Consider the following 16,959-nt stretch of genomic DNA (forward strand, 5'->3'; position numbering starts at 1 on the left):
GGGAAGCAGTCACCAAGCTGTGGCTGCAAACCCAAGCACCCCGGAGCCTCAAGGCCAGCGCGGTCACATCCCGGTGTTCACTGGCCTCGCCAGGAGCAGGGTTCTCTGGCCACAATCACGTCACTGACGTGAGAGTCAGCTTGTTGGGCATCCCGGCAAGTGATGCACAGAGCCATGTCTCCTCTGTGTGCCGCGTTCTGTGACCAGCAGGCCGTGGTGACCCTCTCCTTATCCACGGGCAGGAAACTGCCTTCCGTTTCAGCTGGGGCTGTTTTCGGAACAAGAAGAAGCGGGAGAGGGTTCTGGTCAGCTGTTTCTCAAAATCGCCTCTGCCTAGGAGCTGTTCCTTCAGGTTGTGGCTTCAGAGCCGAGAACTTGTATTTTGCCGAGTTCAGGTTGCCACTGTCTGTCTGGTTCTGACAGGTCCCGGGAGAAATGGGTTTTACATTTGCCCCAGCGGCCGCTGCTTCCCTGAGAGCAGGAGAGTCAGGGGCCCAGGTGGGAGCATGGGGCATCCGATGACCCTGCACGCCAGCACCCTGCTGGGCCGTCTTGTAACCCCGCCACACAGCCCACTAAGGCAAAGAGCCGGGGAGTGGGACATGGTGCGGGTGCCCAGGACCCCCTGGCTTTGCTAGTTTTCGCCTCGTCTCTAGTAGGTTCTGCTCCTGTTTGACTCTCTTTTCTATCCAAGCGCCCGGCATAAGAAGGAGCATGGCCCGTTTGGCAATAGGATCTCGCTCTTCAGAAAGCAGCCTTGTGTCACGGGGACCTCAGAGCATTCTAAGCCTCTCCAGAGTCTAGCCCTGACCGGCTCCAGGTTGGGAGTCACCACTCCTTTCCTGGGAAATATTCTCCCTCTGAGCTGTTGTCCTGATCCTTCCACAGAACTGCTGAAGTGCCGGCCAGTGAGCCGGCCAGTGACTTTCCAAAACCAAAGACCTTCTCTAGAAAACAAACCAAGCATCGTGGACACCTTCACGGCACGCCTGGCAGTCCAGGCAAGTGGACCAGATTGTGTCCGTTTGTGAGAAGGACTTGGAAAAGCAAGTCATAGCCCATCAATGTTCGATTTTCCTACAGAAACGACATTGAAAGAAGGTCACTCAATGAATCTGAAACCCAAAGCAAGGAGATCCTTGCTTTAAATTTTTGAAGCCCCACACATCTCCTAGTCCAAACCGAAGATGATACATGGCACTAATAATGAATTGTTTTCCCTATCTAAATATGAAAAGGATTATATGTTATATTGACATTCAGGCTAAATCTTTCCCTTATAAGGTGTTTGACATAAATAGTTTTTATTATGGAACTCTTAAATAGAAGGGATACACACATTTCTTAAAGGTCCCAGCTGCTATTGTTATCATTGAAGACATAAAATTGGAATTCCCAACTTCCAATATCAAATTTTAGCACAAACCCTATAAAACGTGCCTTGTCAGAATGTGCCAGAATCGCTAAGCTCTCTTCTGTGGAACGAATTGCAGCTGGTGCTGCGTCCTAAGGGCCGCGCATCCGCGGCCTGGATCCCCCGGTTCAGGCAGCAAATCCTTTACAGTTTGCAGCCTTCTGCAGGCGGGCTGGGTGGGAGCGAGCCTGCGTCCACAGAGGCCCAGGCCATTTGATGGCGACACCAGCCTGCGGGGCCGGGGCCTGGAGATAGGACCAACCACCAGGAATGCTAGGAATGTTTTCCTGCGGACTCTATCGAGGCGCACAGACCATGGGGATTCTGTCTGCAGTGACAGCCGTAACATTTGCCAGAGCCCCGGACGGCTGCAGAAATGGCATTGCCCACCCTGCAAGTGAGAAGGTAACGTTTATTTTTGTATTTTTTTCTCTCTCTCCCATATACAGACTGTAGAAAGACCACCAAGTGCGGATCATTTTTTTTCTCCCAACCATGATGTACAATTCACATTTGTTAATCAAAAAAGAGTGCCCGAGGTCATCCACCTAGGTTTTTTTTTTTTTTTTCTTAAACAGGAAACGGGTTTCAGATGTTTATATGTTAAAAAGTAAGGCTACTAATCTGTTTAGCCGTTTACCAGGGCCTGGCTAACCCACGCTTACCTTTCAGTGCTCAGACCTCAGAGAAGGACATTAAGTTTTATTCTATTCTTAGTTAGAATTAAAAAAAAAAAAATCTTAGAATCATCACCTGCTTCTTTTGGTTAAGCTCCCGTGGAGGTTAAAATAAATTAATCCAGCCGTTGCGTGTGAAGGCACACGGTCTTGGCGTTTGGGATACTGCTGTCCCCGCAGTTTGCAGCAGGGCCCAGTGGGCCCCACGGTACTTTGGTACTTTCGTGCGTCTGTACCCACAAGCAGACCTGCTGGGCCGTCCCATTTAAACTAAGAAAAGAGGTGCACATGCGTGCACTGTTGATAAGGCTGCAGCAAAGGCAAGAACTCGTTTAAACACAGTTTTTATCAGATCAGCTGGATGCTTTCCGTGGAGCTTCTAAATATCAAGTCGGCACAAGGTGACAGAGCTACTGCTTCCCGGGAGTCCCAGCCCTTGGGAGGGCTTCATCTGATGCTTGGAAATAAAAATCTTTGTTTTATAGTGGGGATTTTTTTCCCTTGCCCCCGGGCCGTCACTGCCGGTTCCCATTTAGCAGGGCAAATCCATGATACTTGTGTGTGTGTATTTATAGTGTATTTATAGTCCAAGGATAAAGGAGTACCAGCCAGGGAGATTTTAATGCTTTTATAGTGAATTTGTTAGCATTAAAATTGTTGGCTTAAAAGACTCCTTTAAACACAGAATTCAAAGCAAAGCAATCATATCATTTGCTTAAACGGGATCGAAATAGCCTCTGCGTTCTAACCCGCTGGTGTTTCACCAAATGCTTTTTGTCTGTGAATTTTGCAAGGGACACAGAAGACCGTCTTTGGAAATTTTTCATCAAGGAAAGAGAGCCAGGCACAACAAATGAGCTCTTAAAATCAGCCCAGTATTATTGGGATCAGCAAAAAAAAAAAAAAAATGTCATTTGTAAAAATGAAAACATGGATGAGACTCCCAAACATATGTGTAGTTCAATGAGGCAAAAATACATTTATTTGCTCTTTCATCAGAGGGTCAGAAGTGGCTGGAGAAAGATCAGTACAAGAGTGAAAATGGATCTGCAGTAGTGTCCAAACTCCTCCACACGAGGAGGAAGGGGAAGGGGAAAACAGATTTTGAAATATGTTTTTTTGTTTTTGTTTTTTTTTCTGATTAGACTATTTTTTTATTTCTTGGGGCATGCTTTAAGCTGGGGGTGGGATTCCGAGGGCTGCCTCTCCTACCTCAGGTGTCAGAGACTCCCAGAAAAAGAAGAGTGACCAAAACTTCAGAAGAGCAAAGTGATGGGAAGTGGCCCCTCCGGTGGGAGCCCCCAGAGCTCCTTCACGCGGAGGCCGCTGGCTGGACAGGGCAAGCCCTGGGGCAGCACAGCGGGGAGGCGGGCTCTGCCTCTACCCCAGGCGAAGTGGGTCCAAGACACTGACTGGGTGGGAACAGCCGTGACATCAGTGGTCGCCGATGTCCCCCGGGCTGGTGCTGGGGGCCTGGCTGGAGCGCCTGCTGGATCTGCCTGTCCCCCAAGGGGAATCTCAGAAAGGAACCTGCTTTGGGCTTTTTTAATCTTTCTGACCCCCAGAACATTAATAAGTAGAAAAATGCCGCGATCTACAACTCCACGGCCTCTCGGCATCGGCTGAGAGCCGGGATGTCTCCCCAGGAGCACCTGGGTGCTGTAAATCACCCGCAGTAAACACGCCGCCAGGGCAGGCTGCAGCGGGGGGCACCCTCCCACAGCCAGGTCCATAAACCAGGCGCTGGCTCTGCGCTCATAAATGTCCCCGTCACTGAGAGTCCTTCCCGGGATGGCTCAGAGGTGGGGCCGAGGTCCTCCCACGGACCCTCGGTGTCTCCCCAGGCCTGGCTCCGGGAGTGCAGCAGTCAGGTGTTGACATGGTTATGAATGACTTTATGATCCCTCCAGAGGGGACAGCCTGAGGCTCGGGTTTGTAAAGGCAGCACGAGAAAACAAAATCCAAAGGGATCGTTTCTAATACGATGTCAGTAAAATCACAATAATAGTAAAAACGGTCCCAAAGGAACTCTATGAAACCACACAGAGAGTAGAAATGGAAGCAGCGTTGTCCCCTTTAAAACCACGTTGAATTGAAATGTTGAGGTGGTCCCCTTCCTCTGCTCCTCTTCCTCTGCTCCTCTCGTGGAAGCTCGACTCCTGACGGACTGTCCGCGGGGTGTGGATGTGGGTCACTAAAACCCCTGAAGGCAGGGGAAGCAGCCGCTGGCTGCAGAATCCACTGGACGGAGATCATCTCCTTGGCCATTTCTTTACATTCTGACGCTCTACTTTTAAAACACTGATCTCTCCTTATAATTATCTGGCTGGGAGGAATCTTTTAAATGATCTCTCTGTCTTCAGCCAGACAGAAGGAGGGCAGGCCACGTCAACATTATAAAACAGCCGTGGGGCCGGCGCTGATGGTTCTGTTCCTCCGCCCGCACCAGAGAGCCTGGAGCTCGGGAGAGCGGCCGGGAACCTCGGAGAGATTATCCTGCATCCTGAAACGGAGCTGGGTCCGTGGTCACGGGTAGAGCGAATGTTTAAATTGGATCAGTCCAGCCGGGCACCGTCCAGTAAAGCTGTCTAACAGGTCCCAGGCAGCGCATGGCTTTGGAGGAGCATTTCCAACCTGGTGTTGGAAACCTGGCCGAGAGCGGTCCTGCGGTGTCACCCTCGTCACCTTCCTGCGCGGGAATTTGCTCTTGTGAAGAAGGCGCCCTCCCTTTCACAGAGTGTCTACCCCATGGACAAAGGGAAAGCAGCAAGGGTCCGAGGTAGCTCCTTAGACTGTTAACGGGACAGCACATGACGACCGACCGTGTTTTAAGGTTTACTCGTGAGACAGGGCAGCCTGGCGACATGGGGACGGGAAGACTGGAGAACTCCCACGTGTGGGGTGGTGTTTTCCCACCACGCTGATCAGGGTAGCCACTGACCCCTGCGCTCAGCAGCCCCTAACGGCTTTACAGTGTCTGCACTTTGGATTTTATTTATAGGGCACCAGATGTCCATGCTCACAGGAGAAGCCCACTTGGAATATGATGTCCCTCCCCTTCCCCACACATGCTGCTTGCTAGGTGTCTGAGCTCCCCGGCTGTGACAGGTCTCTCAGGCCAGTTCAGATCCGGGGTTGTGGTCTCCCCAGAGGCTGGGGAGGTGGAGACTGGCACTGATACCCATGGGCACAGCTTCACTTACGGGCCACACTTCTTCTTTGTGTAAAATGAAGACCACAGATCAAGTGCTGAGCCCCCTCCCGACTGCGAGGCTTCTCCTCTCAGTAGCAAGCCAAGCTGTGCTGAGCCAGGAGAGATCCAGGGCTGTCTCCACCAGCCCTGCAGACCCGGGGCAGGGGCTGTCCGTCTGTGCTGCAGGGAGGTCTGGGCTGGGGTCAGCCCGTTCACTGTTTTGCCTTCACCCTTGAATGTGTCCTTTGAATAGAAGGCGCTTTACACCCAAGCTGATGTGTTCACTCACTATTTCATTGTCAAATGACTGGAGCCCCTGACCCAGCAGGGAACAAGCCTGCCCTGCAGACCCACCCGCTGGCCTGCCCAAGGCTCCAAGGCCAGGCTCCTCCCAAAGTAGCACCTAGGATGACCCTCCTGAGCCTGGCTCTCCCCGAGGGCCGCCAGGGAGATGGTCCCTCTCCCTGTGCAGATGACAGCCGAGCTGTTTATTTCTCAGCTAGACCCACTTGGTACTCAGCCCGAGTCCTTCCTGATGTGTTGCTGGCAAGACTCTGGGCAGCAGATGGAAGCACCTGCAAAGGCACTGATCACTACCGCGCTGCTGGGGACAGTGGGGAGGGCGTCACGCTCTGTGCAGGGTGCGCTGGGCCAACCCCAGTCCACGTGCACCCAAAGGTCCCCTCCACTAGTGCCCCAGGGGTCACAGCTTCCTGGCAGTGGGCAGCCCTGGAGTGCATGCTGCCCTGGGTGACAGTGGCCCTCGGGTGGGCTGGAGCTGCACACAGGCAGGCCTGGCTGCTCCCGGCGCTGCGGTGGGGTGGGACGCCAGCCCTGTGGTGGAGAGGTCTGGCTCCCGGCCTTCTCACGGAATCTGCACGTCCACATCCAGAGAAGCCCTTTAAGATCCTTTTACACTTAACTTCTGAGGTCCTTGTCAGGCCAGGGCTGCCCATGCCTTAGGACAGAAGTTCTCCCTGTGATCTGAGACTGCAGGCGGGAGGGCAAGTGTCACCGCAGCCCCCTCCCGCTGCGAGCCAAGCTGGAGGCCCCAGAGCGGCTGCCATTAATCAATACTGAGAGGGAGCCTGGCTTTCCTTCCCTGCCTGCACCAGCTCACACCTCGTGGGCATCAAAGGACCAGCCAGAGGGCTGGAAGGAGGGACCGATGGGTGAGCAGCCTGCCTGGGACTGGGCAAGGGAAGGAGGTGAGAATCCTCAGGGCTGGAGGCCAGTAAGGGGAGATGGGATGGAAGATGAAAGGGGCAGAGCCCAGGGACTGTGCTCCCCACCGAGTGTGGGACAGGACAGGCAGGCGGGTGGGGTGGCGGCTTCCTCCCCTGCTGTTCCTGCTGCAGCTCCTGCCTGTCCCTGGGGTCATCGGACAGCTTTCACAGCATGGTGCCCACCGACCAGAGACTGGGTGGCCCTTGTCGGGGTGTCGGTCCCCCAAACTCAGCGTGGTGTTTTGAAACCACCGTGACATGGCTCCTGAGCCTGAGCCTCTCCCTCAACTCCAGGCTCATTTGGAGACGGCAGGTCTGTCCCGTGACGTCCATGTCTGTGCTCTGAAGATGCCGCACCAGGTGCGGCTCTCCAGGACCCAGAGGCCACCGCAGGTGTGCAGGGAAGCCCGGCTCCCTTGCCCCAGGCCCCGGCCTGCGCACTCTGGGTGGGCTCTCATCGGAGCAGAAACAGGCCAGCACGGGGGGGGGGGCGGGGACTGCCCAGCTGCCACGGCTGCTCTGGCCCTTGCTGGTCGGGCCTGGAGGAAGGCAAAGGGCCCTTGTTAACCTGTGCCTCCAAAAGCCACAGCAGGGCCTGGCGGTCCAGACGGGCAGCATGACCAGGAGCAGCCAGGACACCACGGCCAGCACGCGCCAGCTGCCCTGCTGGCCCTCGGCAGGAGGCTGTCTTGGTAGTGCAGCAAGACAGGACAAAGGCTGAAATCTGGGGAGAGTCCAGTCTTGGAAGGTGAAGCCACACATGGGCAGCCAGCGGCCACCTGCTTCCCGTCAGCTGTGAACCTCCCCTGGGAGGGTGGCAGCTCTCAGGCCAACCATCTCCCCATGTCCACAACCCTCTGGGCAGGTAGGACTCTGCCCACTCACAGATGGCTCTGATGACCTGCTCCCGAGCATGCAGCTGGGAGGGCCGGAAGGGACGTCATTTAGCCGAGGTTAGCCCATCAGCCTGGCTGGCTGGTCATCAGCCGTCAGCCTGGCCATCTCTCCAGGCACTTGACAGATGGGCAGTTGCTATGCCTATTATTATTTTGACTCTTGTCAGAGGCATTTTTAAAAATCATTTTTAAAGAAACTTTGAGATCATTAAAGATTCACCTGGGAGGGGAGGAGGCACAGGGGGCCCTGAGTCCCCTCCACCTACTGTCCTCAGGACAGCACCTTCCACAGCTGCCGCTCCATGTCACAACCAGGACAGGGACGCTGACCTCCACCCATGCGTTCCCGAGCCAGACGGAGCTCAGGCAGCGTCCCCTCAGCCCTGTGCCCTGCGCCCTCTGGAGCCTGCTGGTCCTCGTCACTGTAGAAACACCACCTGACGTCTTCCTATTTGATATTCGCAGTGTTCCAAGCGCCCTCCTGCAGGTGGCCGATGTGCCACTGGGTCCACTGTTGGTCCCTGCGTCTGATGCAGGAAGCGTGGATCTCTGTCACTGGAGGAGTGGATGACACTTTCTCACAGCACCATGTGCCCTTCCTGAGCTCCATCTAGAAACCTCAAAATGGCCCTCATGCTGCCACGTGCCCATGGTGCCAAGCGTGAGGAATTGGAGGAGCCTGCAGTCCAGGGGGACGTGCTGGGCCACACTGCCCTGCCCTCCTGATGCCCGGACAGTCCGCCTCGCACCTCCACCCTGCCCCAGCTCTTTGGAGGCTCTCTTTCTCTGGCCCCTTAATGGCCTGCCATCTTTCAACGGTTAAGAGCATCGCTAGTAAGAGGTTTGAGGACAATTTGCATCACTTGATGGAGGCTGGATTTCTGGGAGGTGGATAGGTTTGAGTACTGAGGGTGAAGTCCTGGCTAATTCTGCTGACTTGAAATAATAAACAGCTTCACACCCTCCATTGTCCTGGGGCCCAGTGGAAACTGAGCGTCAGCAGCCCCGGAGCCCGCTAGGACTCGAGCTCTGAGTGAGCCCACCTGCCCGACCTCTTGCACCGAGTAGGACAGGGTGGCCAAGCCCCTTGTGATAAGCAAGTTCCCCTTCACTGTTCTTTTCCTCTTTCTGAATCAGTAAGAGACAGTGCCCTTTCCTGCCCTCTGACTCAGCCCCTCTGCCGCAAGCTCAGGGCTCGGGGCTGGAATCCACCAGGCTACAGCTTCGTTGCAATCCGAGGACTCGTTCCTGTTCTGTGAATGTCCTGCAGGGTGACGTGGGAGGGCAGTCCTCTTCCACTTGCAAGAGCCACAGAGAGTTTCCTTTCTCAGTATTTAAAAATTAAAGTAGGCTGATTTTAAAAATAATCAGCAGATAAGCATGGGGTGGCAAAAGTTCCCCCAAACCTGATGCTTTTGACCTACCTGGGAGGTAAGGTGTTGGGAACGCTGACCTAGGCGACGGGGTGGACAGAGATGGCCGCTGCCAGTCAGCCCTGGAGCTGCAGGGAGCTGGCCCCTCAGGGCCACCGTCCAGCCCCCAGGTGAACATCTCATCTCCGCTTTCCAGATGATGCCCCAAGAAGTTCTAAAAACAAACGTGTTTATTTCAATTGTGCAATAGGCCTCCCGTTAACTATGAAACAAAACATTCATTATAGAAAGATTATGTCGACGTGGACAACTTTAAGAAATCATTTATGAACCAACTATAAAGCCACCATCCTGGGGTTGACTGCCTCGTGTAAATTTTGCTGTATATTCTCTCTCTCTCTCTCTCTCTCTGTCTTGAACACAGTTTGAATTATATATAATGTAGGATTCTGTGTTTTTCTCACTACAGTTTTATCACGACACTTTCCATTTCTCTAATTGGGAATATATATATATATATCTATGTTATTGAAAACGTGAATCCTGGGGTGGGAGGGAGGGAGGGGAAATCCAGAGGGGGAAGGCGATGCTGTCGTGAGTGGAGAATCCAGGACAAATCTCACAGGGGACGGGACTGCCGAGTCTCCCGGGAGCTCTGCTGAGGCCCCCCACCCCCCCGTTGCCGGGCACCTGGGGCTCGCGCACCTTCCCCTTCCTAACGGTGAGCAGTGCTGGAGCGCGAGTGCTCCGTCGTCAGTCGGGGGGCGGCCTGCAGGCAGTTCTAGACCCCCTAGGAGAAGACGGTGGGGTGGTGGGGAGCGGCTCTGGGTTTCAAGGAGACGGAGGAGCAGGTGCTCTTTCTGCCAAGGCTGCTGGGCCTCCTCTCCGGTCTTCTCTGCCTGCTGGGACTTGCTGGAAAGGCCCACTGGGGAAGGGAGGCGGGGGAGAGGCCACAACATCCTCGACATCCTTCTGATGATAGGGCAGGGGTGGGGCGGCTGCCACTCCTCCTGGGGTCGGGAGAGGCTTGAGATGGGGAGGCTCCTTCTGCTGAGGGGAGAACCTTCCGGGCCCTGGGGAACTGCCGCTGTCCCCCAGTGCCTGCTGGGACCCTGGCTTCAGGGGCTTGGATGTGAGGAGCCCCACACCAGTCCCAGCACCTGACCACTCCACCTGTTAGTGTCCCCAGCCCAGGTGACATGGAAGAGCAGGGAGCACCAGCCTGCTGGTCCCTCTGTCGGGTGGACAGTGGGCACTGAGCCGGTGGCTCCACCTGGCCCTGGACGTCTGGCTTCCTGCTGGTCCAGGCCTATCTTTATGTTTTCTATCGAGGAGACACGAACACAGGTCAGGTCGGCCATTTCACAGTGACCGGCTCAGGGCCGCTCAGCTTGCTCAGGATGCCCGCTGCGCAGCCCGCAGAGCCGGGGGCCGGCCTCCAGCCCAGGCTGGTTCACAGCCGCTTTCGGAAGACTAAACCCTGCCTTTCTGATCACTGTGACGATCCCGTGGGGGACGCTGGAAAACAAGGCACCTCCATGCTGTCCCCTTCAGCTCCAAAGCCACCTGTGGTCCCTCAGCCCTCGCCTCAGCTCCCTGATTTAGGGAAAGGAGGCTCCCAAGTCCCACGGGCTCAGGGCTGCACCTGGCAAGGACGTGTGGGCCGGCTGCGGTGGACCTGGGGCACGGGGGCCTGCGTCCTCCTCACCACACCGTGTTGCGGGGCGCCCAGGGCAGCCCACCCCAGCCCCCTCCTGCGGGAAGGAGTGGCCCTGGCCACCGTGGTGCACAGGCAGCTCTGTATACAATCCTTCAAGGGCTAAATAAACGCAGTAATTCACTGAGAAAAGGCCTTTCAGGGCCACCTCTGGCTCCGAGGTCTCGGGACCTGTGGGACAAAGCCAGCATCCATCTCCCAGGGTGACGTGTTCCTGTCAACAGTCGCCCTAATGGAAACACAGCGCGCACGGCAGCGCCAGCCCTCTCTCCTAGGCCAGGAGGGGAGGGAGGGTGCGGGCAGGGTGTGCGGTGGGGGCACTGGACGCAGAGCTGGGCAGGAGGAAGAGCCCGGAGGCCCAGGGAGGGCGGGGCTGCGGGCGGCCGTGGGGGAGGGGGCTGCGTTCCTTTTCCTCTGTCCTGCAGCTCCCTGGAGCTCCCGGGATCACAGCCAGATGCCCCTGGAAGTCCAGATCCCTGCGAGGACTCCAGGCTGAGCACACTTCAAAGCCCTGACAGCCCGGCTGGAATGCGAGGAGCCCTGGTCTGCAAGTCCAGGCGGTGGACTCTGAGGACAGCAGCGACAGGCTCCTGGCCCCGCCGGGGTCTGGTCCTGGGCCGCATGGTTCCCAAGAAGCCGTGGCAAATCCTTGTGTCTCTCCAGGCAGTTTTTACCCATAAAATGCAGAAGAGGAAATGTTAACTTCCCAGGGTTGCAGTGAGATCAAAGAAAGCAAGGAGGGCCCAGGCTCCGCGGAGGACGTTCGCTGTCACACGCGGGCAAAGGAGGAGGCGCGGACCAGCCCCGTCCAACAGAAACGTAGGTCAGGGCTCACGCGTGACCGGAGGCTTCCCAACAGCCCGGGGGAGGAGAGTAACAGACACCGCCGAGCTGGCTTCTAAGACGTTCCCATGCACGTGAGAGCATGTCAGAATGAGCTCCGCTACCACACGCGGTTATAATGCACTCATAAAAAGCATTAAAAAATGTATGTTTGACGAAGATGACAAACATATCATCAAACCTGCAATTAATGTAAAAAGTATTGTTATATTTAAATACTCTTTTTTCACAAATTATTCAAATCTGGCAGGTAGTTCATACTCTTGGCAAAACTCAGCTCAAACCAGCCACACTTCAAGTCCTCAGCACCCCTATGGCTGGGGGTTACCATGTTGGACAAGCAGGTCCACCAAGGGAAGCCCCACCTCTGGGGCGGGACTTCCTGTGAGTGGGACTTCCTGTTTTGGCTTGCAGCCATCACTCACCCATTTAGGTTGGGCTATGGGGTTCTGCAGAAGTCTAGCTCCTTAGCAGGCTCCAGGCCATGGCTTCCTGAGCTGAGAGTATGTGAAACCACACACCAGTTAGGTCATTGACATCTTTTCAATTTAAGATCTTTAACGTCTTATACATTTGTTGAGAGATTAGTTTAAAGATCTACTTGTGTGTGGGGATGCACACCTGTAATCCTAGCACCCCAGGAGGCTGAGGCAGGAGGATGGCAAGTCTGAGGCCAGCCTCAGCAACGTAGCACGACCCTGTCTCAAAATAAAAATAAAAAGGGCTGGGGATGTGGCTCAAGTGATAAAGCACCCCTGGGTTTAATCCCAAGTACCAAAAACTAAAATAAAAAAATTTAAAATCTATCTGTGGACAGATAAGCTGTGTGAGGAATTCCAGCAAAAAGGGTGTCCATTGCAATGTTTTTTATATAAGCAAATTCAAAACTGCTTACGTGTCCCGCGGCAAGGGCCTAGAGGGAGGTGTGACCACCGAGTGGCCCGTGAGCCAGCAGGGACCATGAACTCCAGCCTCACTGAGACAGCTGGTGGCCTGGACAAGGTGGGTCTGCGGACAGTGCAGGGAAGCCAGATTGGGGCGTGTTCAGCTTTAGAATCCTGGTGCTCCCATTTCAAGAAAATCTGGATGGATACAAACCAAAATGCTACCTGGTTATCCTTGGCTGGTGGGATTATGGGTGCCACTTTTGTTTATCCATCTTTTCTAATTTTCCATAATAAACATGTATTGGTTGAGAATTAAAATTTTCTGGATCCCAGTAGAACCTCAGCTTTAGAGGGGGTAAGTGGAAAGGGGGTGAGGAGAAGCTCCATGTTAGTCAGATTTTTGTTGCTATGACAAAACACCTGAGACAATCAGCTTATAAGGAGGAAAGGTTCACTTTGGCTCACACTTCCAGAGTTTCTAGTCCATGGTCAGTTGGTCTCTTGCTCTTGGGCCTGTGGGGATGGTGGGGGATCATGGTGGAGTGAAGCTGCTCACCTCCTGGCAGCTGGAAGCAGAGAGAGAGAAGGAGGAAGGGCTGGGAACAAACGGTCCCAGGGACCTACCTCCTCCACTAGCCCACAGTTCCCACAGTTCCCACCCTCCCAGGGCCCTGTCAAGCTCTGGATCCTTCCACCAGGAGGTCAGACCTCTGAACACTGCTGCACGGGGAGGGGGTGGGGACAGCACGTGGGCTTTGGGGACGCTCCAGGCCCGAGCTCAACAGGCCGACTTCCCTGAGAGTCCACAGCCCTCGCCCCAGACCTGTCTCCACGGGGTGTCCCGGGCTCGCTCGGGCCGTGGCCTGCTAGGGCACCGAGGGGAGAGGAGTCCTCACCAGCCCCAGCAGAGGCCGGACAGGGTGCCGGACGCGTGTTCCTTGTGTCCATCTTAACTTCACAGACAGGGGAAACCACAGCCCAGAGAGGAGCCGTGCCCAGGAGGCTGCTGGGCAGGAGCCGGCGAGGGGCCTGCGGGGGCCACACTCTGTGGCCTGGAGAGGAGGTGCCGGGTGGACCCCTGTTTACAGGGCAGGAGGCTGTCATGGTCTGGGTGTGAGGGGTCCACGGAAGCTCTGGGTGACACGAGGCAGGAAGCCCAGAGCTCCATAGTGGTCAGGACGGCCTTGGCCCAGTCAGTGAGCCAGAGCCCGTGGGGTCAGCGGCTGGACGCTGGAGGCCGGTGGGGTGCCTTTGGCGGATAGCTCGCGTCTGGCCAGTGGAGCCCCTGCTCGCTGACCACCACGGGAGCTGCCTCCTCCTGCCACTCCCCTCTCCCGCCACCACCCTCTCCCCCCAGGATGTCCTGCCTCAGCCCAAGCCCTGAGGAACGGGGCAGCTGTCTGTGGACCACGACCTCTGAAACCAAGAGCACCCACAACCCTTTCCCTCCCTAGAATCGTTCTTGTCCGTCTTTTAATCGCAGCAGTGAACAATCTGACGGCGACGGAGGAGGCTGAGGACAGGGAGAGTCCACTGTCAGTCCCGGGGAACGTCCAGGCCGGCTCCTTCCTCCCAGTGAGGAACCTGCTCCTCCCTCTACACCGCACGGGCCAGGGCTCCTTCCTCGGAACCACGCTGCCGGCTCCTTCGGGGCGTGCTGCACCCACATCTGACTTTCTGTGCTCTCTACAGGCTCCAGCTGGCTGGACACCGAGTAGTCCCAGGGGCTCAGCGTTGGCGTCTGGCCCTTGACCCGACCCTTGACCCGGCCCTTGACCTACTGCAGGAGTCAGGGGAGCCTTCGGTGCTGGGCTTTGAGCTCTGATCAAAATCAGACAAGCCTCGGGACGAGGTGGGGGGCCTTGCACTCCCTACGCTCGTGCCCGTGGCCAGCGTGCCCATGTGGGGTGAGGGCAGGGAGAGGGCTGTTGGTTTAGGCAGAGCTTCAGGCTGAGCCTTGCTATTCGCAGGAAGCCCCCTGCAGAGGGCCAGGGAGGACCCTGGACACCGCCTGCCTGGTCCCACTCTCCATTCAGGCACCGTCGCTCAGTCCCTGCTCCCAGGCCGCCGTACTGGCCAGGCTCGGAGAACACCCGGGGGCGCAGCTCTGTGGGCAGACAGTGGCCAGAGCAGCAGGCGGCCCTGAGCCCGCCGCGTGCAGAACTTCACCTACATCAGCTCCTCCCGTCCTCCCAAGGGCCTCTCTGCCTATCCGCTCACCACAGGTGCCTGGACGGGGCTGGGCCTGGAGCAGACACAGGGGCCACCCAGGGAACCTCTTCCCCAAGCAGCCTCAGCCGCCCTTGCTAGGTAGAAGTGGTTCTGGTGAGGACCAGCGCCTTCCTCGGGATGGGACAGGAGGCCTGAGCTCATGGCCTGCAGAGGCACCGCCCCTGGTGTGTCGGATCAGCTGGGCAGCTGGGAACCCCATGGGCCGCGTGGGGCTGGACGCGGGTCCTTGCTCGTTTGTCCTGCTCTGCTTTGTGTCGTGCTGGTGAACTTGGTGAGCAGCCTGGGGTGGAAAGCTCTGCCCAGCCGTCGGTGCTGGGGGTGAGGTCCCTGTGCCAGCGGCAGGACTCCCCGGGGGCAGCTGGATGCAGACCCATCCCAGACCTGCCCTGCAGCAAGTGCCCCGGGGAAGTTAGGGTGATGGCAGCTGAGGACCCAGCCTATTGATGAGTCTCAAGAGCAGCCCCAGGGGGTCCCCGAAGCCCGAGATCCAAGGGAACTCCTGGCTTGGAGGACAGAGGAGGTGGCCAGCATGGGGGATAGGTGTTGGAGGCTCACTTCCCGCCGGTGTCCCCGCACCCCTGTGGCCTGTTGCCGCAGCCCGCTGTGGGCAGGCAACCCGCCACGGGTTCCAGCTCTCCTTGGCCGGTTAGGAGCCCGCGTGTCGGGACCTTGGTCTGAAGTCAGATCGCAGCTTTGCCACTTGCTGGTGTGATCTCGGGCAAGTCCCTGGGTCAATTCGTGTGTGGCCTCAGCCTCCTCCACTGGACGCGGTACCTGGGGCCAAGCGGTCAGGGAATCCATGAGGCACTTCACGAGACTCTTCCTGCTGTGCTGCCCGGAGCAGCTGCCCGTGGTGCCGCCTGTCTCTGTGCCCCTCTCACCAGTGTCTTCAAGCCTGTCCTGGTTGTTGGGGTGAGGACGTGCAGAAGGGCCGGCCACAGTCTCCCGAGATGCTTCCTGCTCGGGCCAGCTCAGGTCCCGACTCACTGGGGACAGACAGCCTGGTCCCAATTACACTGGGTACATCCCAACTGCACTCTGAACTTCCCGGCTTCTAATTTGGGAGTAGAGTCTGGACCTCTCCAAGTTTCAGTTCTGTCCAGAGCTGGCAGGATTAGCTTCCTGGTTCAAAGGAAAAATAGCTCATTAGGTCGGGGCTTCACACGACTCAGCTGAAGAACACTTTGATGAATGACGTGTGAAGAGGTCGGGAACAGATGGATCGCATTTCCTGTCCACGTGAGTTTGAAAAGAAAAGAAGCTTGGCGTGGCCCATGGGGTGCTTGCTCCGTGGCCCCCTGGGGACCCCCAAATCTGAAGGTGCTGGCCATTCTGGGGCAGCCGAGGGAGCGTGGACGCAGCCGGGGCTCAAGCCTGAGGTCTGGATTCGAGTTTCGCGCTTCACAGCCTCAGGGAGGCTGGCCTCTCAGGGGCATTTCTGCAGCTGGGAGGGCTGGATTGAGCACCCATGTCCCTGTCCCCGGGTAGTTGGGACAACAGGCTGAGTTAACTCCTGGGAGGCGTGGCGCAGGCTGGCCCTGGTAGGTGATCCACGCATTGAGCTCTTATGACCCAGGAGAGTGGGAGCCCCTCCCTGGCTGCTGTGACAGGTCAGCACACCTGGGGCGAACCACACCTTGATTCTCCTGCAGCTCTGGAAGTCAGAGTCTGACCTGGGTCTTGCTGGGCTGAAATCAGTGCAGGCAGGGGTGGTCCCTTCTGGGGATCCAGGGGACAGTCGGTTCCCTGCCGTTTCCGGCTCCTGGTGGTACCCACTGTCCTCAGCCGGCACTGCCACAGCATTCTGAAGCTGCCCTAGTGCCAGGGCCCCTCTGACTGTGTCTTCTGTCCCCCTCTTCCACCAACAAGCACCGGAGATGACACCAGACCCAGATGGGCCACCTGCCATCACCTGCCCATCCCAAGAGCCACAGCAGAGTCCCCTGTGCAAGGTCCCCGATCGCATGTTAGACACAGTGCTCGCAGGCTCGTAGGTTAGGGTGGGCTGTCCCTGGTCACAGGGTACCGCGGGGAGGACATGAACAGGAACTTTTCTTTCACCCTCTGTGGTGCTGAGGATGGAACCGGGGTCTCCCACGGAGCTGCCTCTCCAGCACTTTTTGTTTTTGAGTCAGGGTCTAAGTGCTGAGGCTGCCCTTGAACTTGCCATCCCCGCCTCTGCCTCCATGGTAGGTGGAGTTAGGGGGGAAGCGGAGCTTTTGAACCAAGGGGTTCGACTTCTCGATACCGAGGCCCAGGGGGTGACCTGGTGCTGCTGTGAGTGCCCCGGTGCAGGGACGTCTGGTCCTCACACAGCTCCGTGGGGCAGGCCGTCCCCCCTCCGCAGCTGGGGAGCCCGAGGCTCAGGGAAGGTGAACAACTACGTTTCTGATCAGCTTCTGCTCAGCCTCACCCCCAGCCTCACTCTGGCCCTGGTGGCTGACCTGCACGGGCTCCGTCCACCCTGCCCAGTGGGCCTCGTTGGTGATGGGGGAGGAAAG

Source organism: Marmota flaviventris, chromosome 18, assembly GCF_047511675.1.
Source record: "Marmota flaviventris isolate mMarFla1 chromosome 18, mMarFla1.hap1, whole genome shotgun sequence".
NCBI lineage: Eukaryota > Metazoa > Chordata > Mammalia > Rodentia > Sciuridae > Marmota > Marmota flaviventris.